The sequence below is a fragment of the Gopherus flavomarginatus genome, chromosome 10, assembly GCF_025201925.1.
Source record: "Gopherus flavomarginatus isolate rGopFla2 chromosome 10, rGopFla2.mat.asm, whole genome shotgun sequence".
NCBI lineage: Eukaryota > Metazoa > Chordata > Testudines > Testudinidae > Gopherus > Gopherus flavomarginatus.
The window spans coordinates 49,858,400-49,871,820 of NC_066626.1; the positions used below are offsets into that span (position 1 = coordinate 49,858,400).

At 41.2% G+C, this 13,421-nt stretch overlaps 1 protein-coding gene across 2 annotated transcripts in view; it reads left to right on the top strand.

The window, feature by feature from the left end:
- Nucleotides 1-13,421, top strand: part of CD302 (CD302 molecule) — a 38,801-nt gene that overhangs the window by 1,139 nt on the left and 24,241 nt on the right. The window lies entirely within an intron of this gene.

Genomic DNA, 13,421 nt, shown 5'->3' on the forward strand with positions numbered 1-13,421 from the left:
TATGAAATTAATAGTAGCAAAGGAAAGAACCAGTTAAACTAGGGAAAATGACATGTGTTGTGTTCCTGTCAGTTAAATGCCTAATGCCTGGGAACTATATTTTTCCCTTACCCAGGGTAGGCTTTAAATAGAGCTTTTTCTATATCTAGTTATATAGTAGGACTTTGATCCTACATAATTCTGGTAAAGAAAGTGTGTGCACATTATCAACATATATATCGGCGTTATGGCATAGAAAAAATCATGTTTAGTCTTGCAATTTATGAAAGACTTGCATTGCTGCACAGTCATAAGTTGTATGATTAAGTGGTTTTGATTTTTCAAAGAAATTAAGAGGGTTTTCTCCTTTTGAATTTTTCAACATTTCTGCACTTTTCCTAGATAATGCTATTTATTAGTCATGTGAAGTGGAAAAGTAAGTAAACTGATCAGTGTTATTCATTAATGCATCAGCACAATGCTGCCATGTTTAGGTTACAAATTGTATAGGGAAATGTTTAAATTTAAACAAAACATGTTTTCATTTAATTTAAAAAAATGTTTTAATTGTTATGGTAAAAGTTTCTAATTACTTGCATACTCGTTTATACATCGTGACCCCAGTCTACACTAGCACTTTTGTTGGTAAAACTTCTGTCGGGGCTATGAAAAAAACAGACCTCTGACCGACATAAATTTCACTGACAGAAGTGCTTGTGTGGACAGCGCTGTCAGCGGGAGATGCTCTCCTGCTGACATAGCTACCACCGCTTGTAGGGAGTGGTTTAATTATGTGGATGGGAAAGCTCTCTCCCATTGGCATAGAGCGGCTAGGCTACCCTGGAGACCTTACGGTGATGCATCTGCAGTGGTACATCTGTGCTGCTCTATGGTCTGTAGTGTAGACATAGCCAAAGTGAGATCAGGACCCCATTGCATTAGTCACTGCTCAAACACATAGGGTTAGTCTTCACTAGAAGTGATACAGCTGCGCTGCTGTAGTGCGTCTGGTGAAGACGCTCTGTGTTGACGAGAGAGCATAATAAAACCATGAGAGGCAATAGCTATGATGTCAGGAGAATCTCTCCCACTGACATAGTGCTGTCCATATCAGCCGTAAGTTGGTGTAACTTATGTCATCACTCAGGAGAGTGACTTATTCACACCCTCGAGTGACATAAGTTATAGTGACATAAGAGATAGCGTGTACAAGCCCATGGTAAGAGAGAGTCTGCCCTGAAGAGCTTGCAGTCTAAAGAGACAAAATAATTAAAGGGGAGTAGGGAGAGAATCAAAGCATGGAGAGGTGGAGTGACTTGTCCAAAGTCACAAAGCAGGTCAATAGCAGAACTAGCAAGATAACACAACTTCCTGAGTCCCAGCCCACTGCTTTATCCACTAGCGCACTCTGCCTCTTGGACAAAACCCTAGAGTTTGGACCAGGATACAAGTAGCACTATAGATTTGTCTACAGACTCTTCACCAGGGATCTCAGACTCAAATCACCACGAGGGCCACATGAGGATTAGTACATTGGCCCAAGGGCCACATCACTGACACCTTTTCATACAACGATACAAACGTATCGTAAAAAATGAAGAATATAGTATGCTATTTAAAGTCAATGCATTAACTTTTCTAAAACTGTAATGCAAAAAGTCAATGCTAATTTTGACAGTCATTTCATTTTTTGGCCACTTAACTGGCAACGTTTTGCATCAACCAGAGCATCAATATTAGGTTTGATATCCTCAGACAAAACCAATCTCAGTGTTGCTTGCAAATCGTACCACATTCCATACAAAAACCTACACAAAGAGAATGTTAAGACTGCACAGTTAAGCACACATGCCAAAATTAGGGTTGCATACACAACTTTTTCTCTTTGAGACTGTTATCATGTAATCTTTTAATTACAGGGTCACATACTGTTTCTCATATAATATATACCTTTTTTTCTACACCCTTAAATTTTATAGCATCTTACAGTGGTTTTTCTACTGACTTTTATTGCATTGTCACAGTAGCTGAATATATGCTTACTAGCAAAAGAGTTGCCACTTAAGTTTATGGTAAGTATGAGTGAGGGTGGACAAATGTGTATTGTGATGTGAAGTTGTGTTGATTTGTGCCTGGATTGTGTTGTGCTAGGAGATTTTGGTTGGTTTGTGTTGGTGGCAGATAAAGGGGTACGTGCTGGGGTGAGGAGCTATCCGTATTTGGACTTGCTGGTTGTGTTGTTGTTTAGGTGGTTATGTTGATATGTGAGATGGCAAGTAGGCACAAGGATGTGGCAGTCGGGCCAAGTAATCCCCATTCCATGTATGCTGGTCTTCTTACCGAGGGAAAGAGTGTCCCTGCCTGTAGAAAATCCCATGAGAGGAGAGTGGTGCAGGGATGATAATTCCATGCAGTTCCCCTTGCTGACTTTTTTCCCACATTGTTCTGTGGGGTGGGATGGAAATTCTCTCTTTTACCTTTCCACCACAAAAGGAAAAGGGATTTGGTCTCTGGAAGCACAGGACCATCTGGATGTAGATTCTGTGCCTTCCCATTCCTTTCTGGCCTGCAGTTGCTCTTTTTGATACGTGCATCCTCCCCTCCAGACCCATCAATGCCCTCTCAGTCAGCATAGTACCATTAGCCTACAACAGTGGTTCTCCTCCAGGAGTGTGTGTACATCTGGGGGTACACAGAGGTCTACCCGGGGGTACATCAATTCATCTAGATGTTTGCCTAGTTTTACAACAGACTACATAAAAACCACTAGCAAAGTCAGTACAAATTAAAATTTCATACAGACAATGACTTGTTTATACTGCTCTATGTATGTACTGTACACTGAAATGTAAGTACAATATTTATACTCCAATAGATATATTTTATAATTATATAGTAAAAATGAGGAAGTAAGCAATTTTTCAGTACTAGTGTGCTGTGGCACTTTTGTATTTTTATGTAGGATTTTGTAAGCAGGTAGTTTTTAAGTGAGGTGACACTTGAGGTTACACAAGACAAATCAGACTCCTGAAATGGGTACAGTAGTCTGGAAAAGTTGAGAGCCATTGGCCTACTACAGGCATGATACAAATGGTTGGTTTTGAAGTGTAGGTAGGGCCTGAGTGTTGAAGAATGTATGGTACATTTCACAATTTACAGTAAATTTGTATCATAACTGTCATTCATTTATTGATTTTTTTTTGCCTTGGCATTATTTTAGTTTCTCTTTTCTGTTGTCGAAAATAACTACATGTAATTGTGTATGCAAAATATAGGGCTTAAGAGTTTGTGGTGGTTCTGTTTCTTTCTTTTTTAATCAAATGTACCATCTGTTCATTGCCCTGGGCATATGCTACACATTTTAAAAAAATTGAAAGACTGAAATAAATTCTGTGGCTAGTGAGTGATTCTATGGCTTTATGGCTGTAAACAAACAAAAGACAAGTATTGAGATTTTTAAAATGGATTGTGATTTACATGAGTTTAAGTGGCTGCATTGTTGCCATTTCTGCAGTGCTGTCTTATTTTTAATAGTATTATATGAAGTTCTCAGATTTTTATGGTTAGAAAAGTCTATTCTGTTCTTAATAAGTATGTAAAACTCTTAATAACTAAACCAGGAGTGGGCAAACTTTTTGGCCTGAGGGCTGCATCAGGTTTCATAAATTGTATGGAGGGCTGGTTAGGGGAAGGGGTCGTGGCCCGGCCCTCACCTCCTATCTGCCTCTGCCTCCCCCCAGGACTGCGGGTGTACCTGGGCTAAACTATTAGATTAGCTAGGTTTTGGATGTTTTTATCACTGTGAATGAAAACTTGTGTGTTTGAGTCACAACCACACTAGTGGCTTAGCCTCATTGCTAGCTGTTACTGTAAAACAAATTGCCAGTTTTTCAAGTGCAAATGGAATTGCCCAGGAAATCCGTGGCAGAACTGAGTAAAACCCAGACCTGCATATACCTATGCTTTAACCACCAGACCATGTGTCCTCCCTGTACAATATATAATTAACATATACTTTTTAATTTTTTTAAATGTAAGTAAAAATCACCTCAATTATACGTTACTGCTCCATAGCCTGCAGGAAAGGATAGAATGAGGTATAGATGGTATAATGAGGTGTTTTTATTTAAAATAAAAGTATACGAAAAGTGTGTATTATAATATTAGAAACCAATATTTTCCTCTTCTTTCTGTATGTCACTTGTCATCTTAGATTTTTAATCTGATCAGGGATGGGAAAGCATATTGTTAATGTTCTTGCACATGTCCTAGCACAAGGTGGCCCAGATCCTGACTGAGGCCTCTGTGCATTACTGTAATGCACATAATTCCTACTAGAGTTAATTCAAATTGTATTAATATTATTAACTGTATAAATACCACATATGCATAGATCATGTATTTCAAAGCAAACAGATGCACCTTAAAACTCTTAGCCATCAGGAAGCCTATGAAAGACTTTCCCAGCTGGAAATGTAATTTTGATTTGTCATATAAACACACCTGAGCCTGGCCTACACTAGAGAATCTAATTGATACAGTACTTAAAATGTTGGAGGCAGCTGACAGCCCTTATACATTAGGACTCTCAATTTTGCTACCACCAGTAAAATGTAACTGATTTTAGTATTAGTAGGAAGTTTTGCAAAATGTCCCAACGCAAATTGGAAGAGAAAAACGTACTCGCTTCCCCATCTAGAGTTTCTGTGGTTTAGGAGAAGAACAAGCAGTTCTATGAGGAATTCACTCCAGAGCTGCGAATCTTTCTGAGATAGTGTGATTCATCAGATGCCTCTTTTTGAGATATGGTGTATTGATCAGAGCAAAGCACAGGAACTGGTTCTGTTCCTGACTGCGTAAAAGTAAAAGAAACTGTTGAGATGCTGTGCTTTTTCTTCTAAGTAGAGTAGGAGATAGCTTGCAGCCCAAGGAGGTAGGGGGCAGGGTGTTAAGATTGCTTTAAGCCATCTTTGACCCTGTCCAATCCTGGGCTGCACCTGTCTCCTCAATACCTGTGCTGGAGGAACCCTCTCCTGGATAGAACTAGGGTTTTTAGGGCCCAGTTATACTGCTTCATCCCTTCGCTGGTGTAAGGCTCTCACCTAGTGTATGCATTGGAAGGTATTTATAGTGAATTTAGTTGTAGTAAAGTTTCCTTTAGAGTGTTCTAACAAATTCCATTCTAAATGCACTTGTTTGCTGACCACAACTAAGCAGTCAGTGTAAATCAGGGCAAACTGTGTTCAGTGTCTTATAAGCTAACTATGGCCATGTCTATACTCCCATTTTTGTTGGTATAATTTGTCACTCAGGGATGTGAAAAAACACACCCCTAAGCAACATGAGTTTCACTGATAGAAGTGCCAGTATGGATAGCGCTGTGTCAGCAGGAGAGTTTCTCCTGCCCACCTACATACTGCCACTTGTGGAGGTGGTTTTATTATGTCGACAGGAACATAAGAACGGCCATACCGGGTCAGACAAAAGGTCCATCTGGCCCAGTATCTGTCTACCGACAGTGGCCAATGCCAGGTACCCCAAAGGGAGTGAACCTAACAGGCAATGATCAAGTGATCTCTCTCCTGCCATCCATCTCCATCCTCTGACAAACAGAGGCTAGGAGCACCATTCCTTACCCATCCTGGCTAATAGCCATTTATGGACTTCACCACCATGAATTTACCCAGTTCTCTTTTAAACGCTGTTATAGTCCTAGCCTTCACAACCTCCTCAGGTAAGGAGTTCCACAAGTTGACTGTGCGCTGTGTGAAGAAGAACTTCCTTTTATTTGTTTTAAACCTGCTTCCTAGTAATTTCATTTGGTGACCCCTAGTTCTTGTATTATGGGAACAAGTAAATAACTTTTCCTTATCCACTTTCTCCACATCTCTCATAATTTTATATACCTCTATCATATCCCCCCCTTAGTCTCCTCTTTTCCAAGCTGAAGAGTCCTAACCTCTTTAATCTTTCCTTATATGGGACCCTCTCCAAACCCATAATCATTTTAATTGCCCTTTTCTGAACCTTTTCTAGTGCCAGTATATCTTTTTTGAGCTGAGGAGACCACATCTGTACACAGTATTCGAGATGTGGGCGTACCATGAATTTATATAAGGGCAATAATATATTATCAGTCTTATTCTCTGTCCTCTTTTTAATGATTCCTAACATCCTGTTTGCTTTTTTGACTGCCTCTGCGCACTGTGTGGACATCTTCAGAGAACTGTCCATGATGACTCTCCTATTGGCACAGAGCGACTATATAAGCGATCTTACAGCGGCACAGCTGTATTGGTACAGCAGAGTCGCTGTAATCTTGCAAGTGTAAACATGGCCTTGTGATGGCATGCTGGTCGCAACAGGGTCTAATTTCTTTAGCAGACACCACAGTACGGCTCGGTGTGTGCTGGCCAACATTGTATCAGTAACGTGGTTCTTCAGAATTGTGTTCAAACACAATCAGATCTTATCATGTGGAAAAGTCCTTTTCCAATATCAGCTCTGACTTTGGTAGAAGGGAGAGGAGAGGAAGTGAGAATAATAATTGAAGCATTTCAACAAGTCTGCATACACACTGGCACTAAAAACTTCAGAGTAAACCAGTATTTAGTTCTGCAAAATCTGTCTCTGTGGCACAACTGGTAACCCACTTGTAAATCATTTGTAGCACTTTAGAGTGGAATATTTAAATTTATCAAAACTTCTAAAACCATTTTATTATGCTGCTCTGTAAAACTTTTGTGACTATTAACTGTGTTCTCCCTATTCTCCTATGATGCCTCCTGATGCTCTGATTCTGTTCCTTTTCTGTTTTGAGACAAATTCTACTTTCAGATGAATACACACAGCTCCTATTGAAGTCAGTGGGTGTTGCACACATGTATCTGAGATTCTGAGGCCAAACTTCATCATTTTCTGCTTTTCATTTTGCCCCTGTCCTCTTTTGTTTTGTTATATATTTAATGTTAAAGCTTTGCTTGCTGAGAGAGATTCTTGATGTACACATCTAATTTTGTTTCAGAGTAGCAGCCGTGTTAATCTGTATCCGCAAAAAGAACAGGAGTACTTGTGGCTCTTTAGAGACTAACAAATTTATTTGAGCATAAGTTTTCGTGGGCTACAGCCCACTTCATTGGATGCGTGTAGTGGAAAATACAGTAGGAAGATATATACACACAAAGAACGTGAAACAGTGGATGTTACCCTACACACTCTAATGAGAGTGATCAGTTAAGGTAAGCTATTATCAGCAGGATAGAAAAAGAACTGTTTGTAGTGGTAATGAAAATGGCCCATTTCCAGCAATTGACAAGGAGATGTGGGGAAATAAGCATGGGGAAATAGTTTTACTTTGTGTAATGGCCCATCCACTCCCAGTTTTTATTCAGGCCTTATTTGATGGTGTCCAATTTGCAAATTAATTCCAATTCAGCAGTCTCTCGTTGGAGTCTGGTTTTGAAGTTTTTTTGTTGTAATATTGCAACTTTTAGATCTGTAATCGAGTGGCCAGGGAGATTGAAGTGTTCTCCAACTGGTTTTTGAATGTTATAATTCTTGAGGTCTGATTTGTGTCCATTTATTCTTTTACATAGAGACTGTCTGTTTTGGCCAATGTACATGGCAGAGAGGCATTGCTGACACATGATGGCATATATCACATTGGTATATGTGCAGGTGAACGAGCCTCTGATAGTGTGGCTGATGTGATTAGGTCCTATGATGGTATCCCCTGAATAGATATGTGAACAGAGTTGGCAATGGTCTTTGTTGCAAGGATAGGTTCCTGGGTTAGTGTTTTTTGTTGTGTGGTTGCTGGTGAGTATTTGCTTCAAGTTTGGGGGTTGTCTGTAAGCAAGGACTGGCCTGTCTCGCAAGATCTGTGAGAGTGATGGATCGTCCCTCAGGCTAGGTTGTAGATGCTTGATGATGCACTGGAGAGGTTTTAGTTGGGGGCTGAAGGTGATGGCTAGTGGCGTTCTGTTACTTTCTTTGTTGGGCCTGTCCTGTAGTAGGTGACTTGTGGGTACTCTTCTGGCTCTGTCAGTCTGTTTCTTCGCTTCAGCAGGTGGGTACTGTAGTTGTAAGAACACTTGATAGAGATCTTGTAGGTGTTTATCTGAGGGGTTGGAGAAAATGCGATTGTATCGTTGAGCTTGGCTGTAAACAATGGATCGAGTGATGTGGTCTGGATGAAAGTTGGAGGCATGTAGGTAAGTATAGCAGTCAGTAGGTTTCCAGTATAGAGTGGTGTTTATGTGGCCATTATTTATTAGTACTGTAGTGTCCAGGAAGTGGATCTCTTGTGTGGACTGGTCCAGGCTGAGGTTGATGGTGGGGTGGAAATTGTTGAAATCATGATGGAATTCCTCAAGGGCTTCTTTTCCATGGGTCCAGATGATGAAGATGTCATCAATTTAGTGCAAGTAGAGATGGGGTGTTAGGGGACGACAGCTGAGGAAGCATTGTTCTAAGTCAGCCATAAAAATGTTGGCATACTGGGGGGCCATGCAAGTACCCATAGCAGTGCTGCTGATTTGAAGGTACTCATTGTCCCCAAATGTGAAATAGTTATGGTTGAGGACAAAGTTCAGCTACCAGATTTGCCGTGACACTATCGGGGATACTGTTCCTGATGGCTTGTAGTCCATCTTTGTGTGGAATGTTGGTGTAGAGGGCTTCTACATCCATAGTGGCTAGGATGGTGTTTTCAGGAAGATCACTAATGAATTGTAGTTTCCTCAGGAAGTCAGTAGTGTCTCGAAGATAGCTAGGAGTGCTGGTAGCATAGGACCTGAGGCAGGGCCGGCTTTAAGCTAATTCACCCGATTCCCCGGAATCGGGTCCCACGCCGAAGAGGGCCCCATGCCTAAGAGGGCCCTGCTCCGGGTGTCTTTGGCGGCATTTCGGCGGCAGGGGGTCCACTCCAGGGGTCTTTGGTGGCATTTTGGCAGCAGGGAGTACTTTGGTGCCACAGAAAACCTGGAGCGGACCCCCCGCCGCAGAAGTGCTACCGAAGCCCCAGACAACTGCCAAGTGTTCCAGTCAGGCCCCACGGGTCATAAAGCCAGCCCTGGCCTGAGGAGGAAGTCTACATAGCCACACAATCCTGCTGTCGGGGTGCCAATGCCTGAGATGATGGGGCATCCAGGATTTCCAGATTTATGGATCTTGGGTAGCAGATAGAACTCCGAGCAGGAGTATTCTAGGGGTGTGGCTGTGCGGATTTGCTCTTGTGCTTTTTCAGGGAGTTTCTTGAGTAGATGGTGTAGTTTCTTTTGGTAACTGTCAGTGGGATCAGAGGGTAATGGCTTGTAGAATGTGGTGTTGGAGAGCTGCCTAGCAGCCTCTTGGTTATATTCCAACCTATTCATGATGACAACAGCACCTCCTTTGTCAGCCTTTTTGATTATGATGTCAGAGTTGTTTCTGAGGCTCTGGATGGCAATTGCTGGAAATGGGCCATTTTCATTACCACTACAAACGGTTCTTTTTCTCTCCTACTGATAATAGCTCACCTTAACTGATCACTCTCGTTAGAATGTGTATGTTAACACCCATTGTTTCATGTTCTGTGTGTGTGTGTGTGTGTGTGTGTGTGTGTGTGTAATCTTCCTACTGTATTTTCCACTACATACATCTAATGAAGTGGACTGTAGTCCACGAAAGCTTATGCTCAAATAAATTTGTTAGTCTCTAAGGTGCCACGAGTACTCCTGTTCTTTTATCTAATTTTGTGAGTTTCCTGTGAGAGGCAACAGTCTTATGGTCCCATAATGGTAATACACCAGCATAATTTAATAGTATGCAAAAAAAAAAAAATAGTGCAGGACAAACAATCTCAAACAGAAGACAACAATGAGTTGTCAATACTTAAATTGTTTTTACAATGAGAAATGGTTGTAAGAGATTAGAGAAAACAAGTTGACCATGTCTTCCTGTTTCTGTCCTTTGCTATCTCTTTCCTTCTGAAAACCTCCTCATTCCAAAGGGTGTCTGGGTATGTCTACTCTGCATTTGGAAGTGTGATTGCAGGACAGGAAGATGTACTCAAACTAGCTTTAATCTATTTTAGGGGTAGGCAACCTATGGCACACGTGCCGAAGGCGGCACGCGAGCTGATTTTCAGTGGCACTCACACTGCCCAGGTCCTGGCCACTGGTCTGGGGGGCTCTGCATTTTAATTGAATTTTAAATAAAGTTTCTTAAACATTTTAAAAACCTTATTTACTTTACATACAACAATAGTTTCGTTATATATCATAGACTTATAGAAAGAGACTGTCTAAAAATGTTAAAATGTCTGACTGGCACGCGAAACCTTAAATTAGAGTAAATAAATGAAGACTTGGCACATCACTCCTGAAAGGTTGCCGACGCCTGAGCTAGCTAATGGGAATACCAATAGCAGTGAAGCTGCGGCAGCACAGGCTAGCCACACAAGTAAATAGCCCAGTCTCGGGCAGGCTTGTATAGCTTGCACTGAAGCAGCTTCATTGCTATTGGTACTTGTGCCAGCTAGATCAAATGTCTACATCTGTGCATCAATCATACCTCTGATTGCAGTGCAGACATACCCAATTACTGAGTCTTTCACCAGCACTTCCCCTGCAATACATCTTTGACGTTTGAGTGGCTTTTTAACTTTTTTTCATTCAATTGGCTAAGGGTTCCCCACTTGCTCTCCTGTGGCTCAGCAAGTTTGCCAGTTTAATTTTGCATTATGCAGCCAAAGTGATGTGCTTAATACTGCTAGTTTAGGCCCCATGTTTCCCTTCATTGGCAGTCAAGAACCTTTTCTGCAATTATAGTTAAAAGCTAACTTGTGATGGGTGTGATTTTTCAAAAGTACCTGAGTGAAAATCAATTAGACTTGAGCTCCTAAGATGTTTAGGCACTTTCAAAACTCTCACACTGTGTGTGTGGCTTGCTCACTCGCTCTCTGCTCAGATATATATTGAGAGGCCATTAAACTAAAGAGTGGATAAAAGAAAAATGTTTAAACCTTCTATTTAAAAAATGCAGAAGGAAATATATCTAAAATGACTTCAAGTTGCAAATGTGCTGAGTTATGAGGTTCCTGCTACACAAACAATGAAGTAATGCTATTTTTTTAAATTATAGCATTTTTAGAAACCTTTTGCTTCAAAGTTAAATGAAAGATTTAAAAAGATAACAGTGAATGAAAAGAATGAAACAAAGATTCCCCCTCCTTCCCCCATAAAGTGTTGTATGTGCCTGTTCAACCCAGGTGGAATGTGACCCAGCTGTTCCTTGGTTCATTTGAAGCAAATGAAGTTGATGACATGGAAATGGTTAGAGGCAGTATGTAAGTGGGAGGTATATAGCAAAATGGGTAGCTAGAGAAGGTTCAGCCCCAAAATTTCTCTCTTCCTGGTCATTTTGTGAGCCACCCCACTGCCTGCATGTATGCCCAGCTCAACAAGTGAAGCCCCGCATCTGGTGGTGCCAAGGCCAAAAAGTGGGCAGGACATTGTGGGGCGAGGGCCGTGCTTGCACACTGGATTCCTGGCAGATGGAGCTAGATTTTGGTCCCAGCAAGGGATGCTGGCTTCTGGTTCCTGAGTGGCACTTCCCGGAAAGGTTGAAGTTTGTGAAGTGTCAGTTGTTGGAGGCTCCAACAGGCAGGGAGGCTCAGGAGCCACGTCTGATGCAGAGTATGGGGGAGGAGGTGCTATGGTGTCCAGGGAGACCTCTCTGAGTGGAGATCCTGGGGGATTCCTGAGAGACGAAGATATGGCTTGCAGAGATTGGAGAGTAGAATCCCTGCGCTGGGGGTTGGGATGAGGTTCACTGGGACAGGGTGAGAGCTCTGAGGGAAGGAAGGATCTTGTGGGGATAGTGGGGAGCGCAGTCCTGGGGGAAAGAAGAATCTTGAGGAGGTGGGGGGAGGGAGTCCTGGGGAAGAGAGAAATCCTGAGGCCCTGTACCCAGTAAGGGAATGGGGGGGATGTTGCTGTGGGAGGGCCCCACCTGCATGTATGTGCATCAAGTGACACTGGAGCGGATGTCTCCATATCTGCATGTAGCAGCCCAGCAAGAACCAATGGGCTAGAATGGAGAGCCAGTCTTAGCCCCATGGGACAGGAGCTGCCTTTGTGGGGTGATGCAGGGTAGTCTCATCCCCACCCCCACTCCTACACACATGCTCTCTCAAAAAAAATTTTTCACCCAGCCACCTATAGTATAGAGTGGTGTTGCAAGAGCACTGTAAGGTCTAGAAGGAAACATCAGATCTGAAATAACCACTTCTAAAAAGGTTTGTCCTCACCCCTTGATAGGAGTCACTCCTATCATGTATCATGGCTCTGTCTGAACACTCAGGTCAAAGTTCAAATAATTTCTTCCTTTTTTGGCATTGTTTTATGGCATTATTCAGTCCTTCTGAGGATGAAGACTACTTAGTTTAATATGTTTATAAGGCCCTTAATTAGTATATGAGCACCTCCGAAGTATTTTAAAAAATATAAATAATGTGTAATATCCCTTTCCAGCCTACAGGAGAAATAACTTGCTTTTAGTTTATATTTTTGTTTGTGTGAGAGGTAGTAGGTGTGGGCAGTGTAATTTACTGAAGTTGAACTACATTGAAGAGAGATCAATTTTACCTTTAGGGATGGTTCCAGAGTCTATTTAAAATTGGGCCTCTTAAACATGTCTTAAATTAGGCACCCAAAAATGAGGTTCTCAAAATCACTCGTCACTCCAGAAAATCTTGACTACATTCTTCTGATGCTGTCTTACATTCTCTACTCTACTTAAAAGCCACTGGATTTTGATGTTTTTAATTGGAAACTATTTAGAAAAGTACTGTTTCTACTAGGGTTTTCAGTCATCAGTCTATAATTATTATTGCAGAAAATTAGGTGTTTCCAATATAATTTAAATATTTTGCATTTATCAAGTAAAAGTGCAGTATCTGATCTTGCTTACACAGCATGTTTCAGTGCTGGAAGGTGTGGAGTTAATTCCTTCAAATGTATGAATGTATTAGTTTTTGGTCGTTTAAATGGTATGTGCTATCAGTGTCTTGTAGCTTTTGTGTTGTATTAGAGTAGCGTGGAACCTCAGGATAAATAAAATGTAATGACCAAATAAACAGTAAGAGATCTGCATTTGTATTTTTTTAACAGTTTATTTAGGAAGTGTTAACAAGCTTACATATCCTTGGCATGTAAATATCAGAGACAAAATAATAACCATTACAACAGTGAGCTTTTGTTTAGAGATTATACAGGAATATAGTAATCTGTTCTCTCTGTTTAACAGGGTGTCACTGTATTACAGAGTGAGTTTCATTACACAAGCCATGACGTTTCATCACTAGTGATTTTTATTAAATTGAACGAACTCTTTTGGATCTGCATTTGTAGGACCGGATGATGCAGTGTGCTAAGACAATAGCCCCTTTTTATATTTAG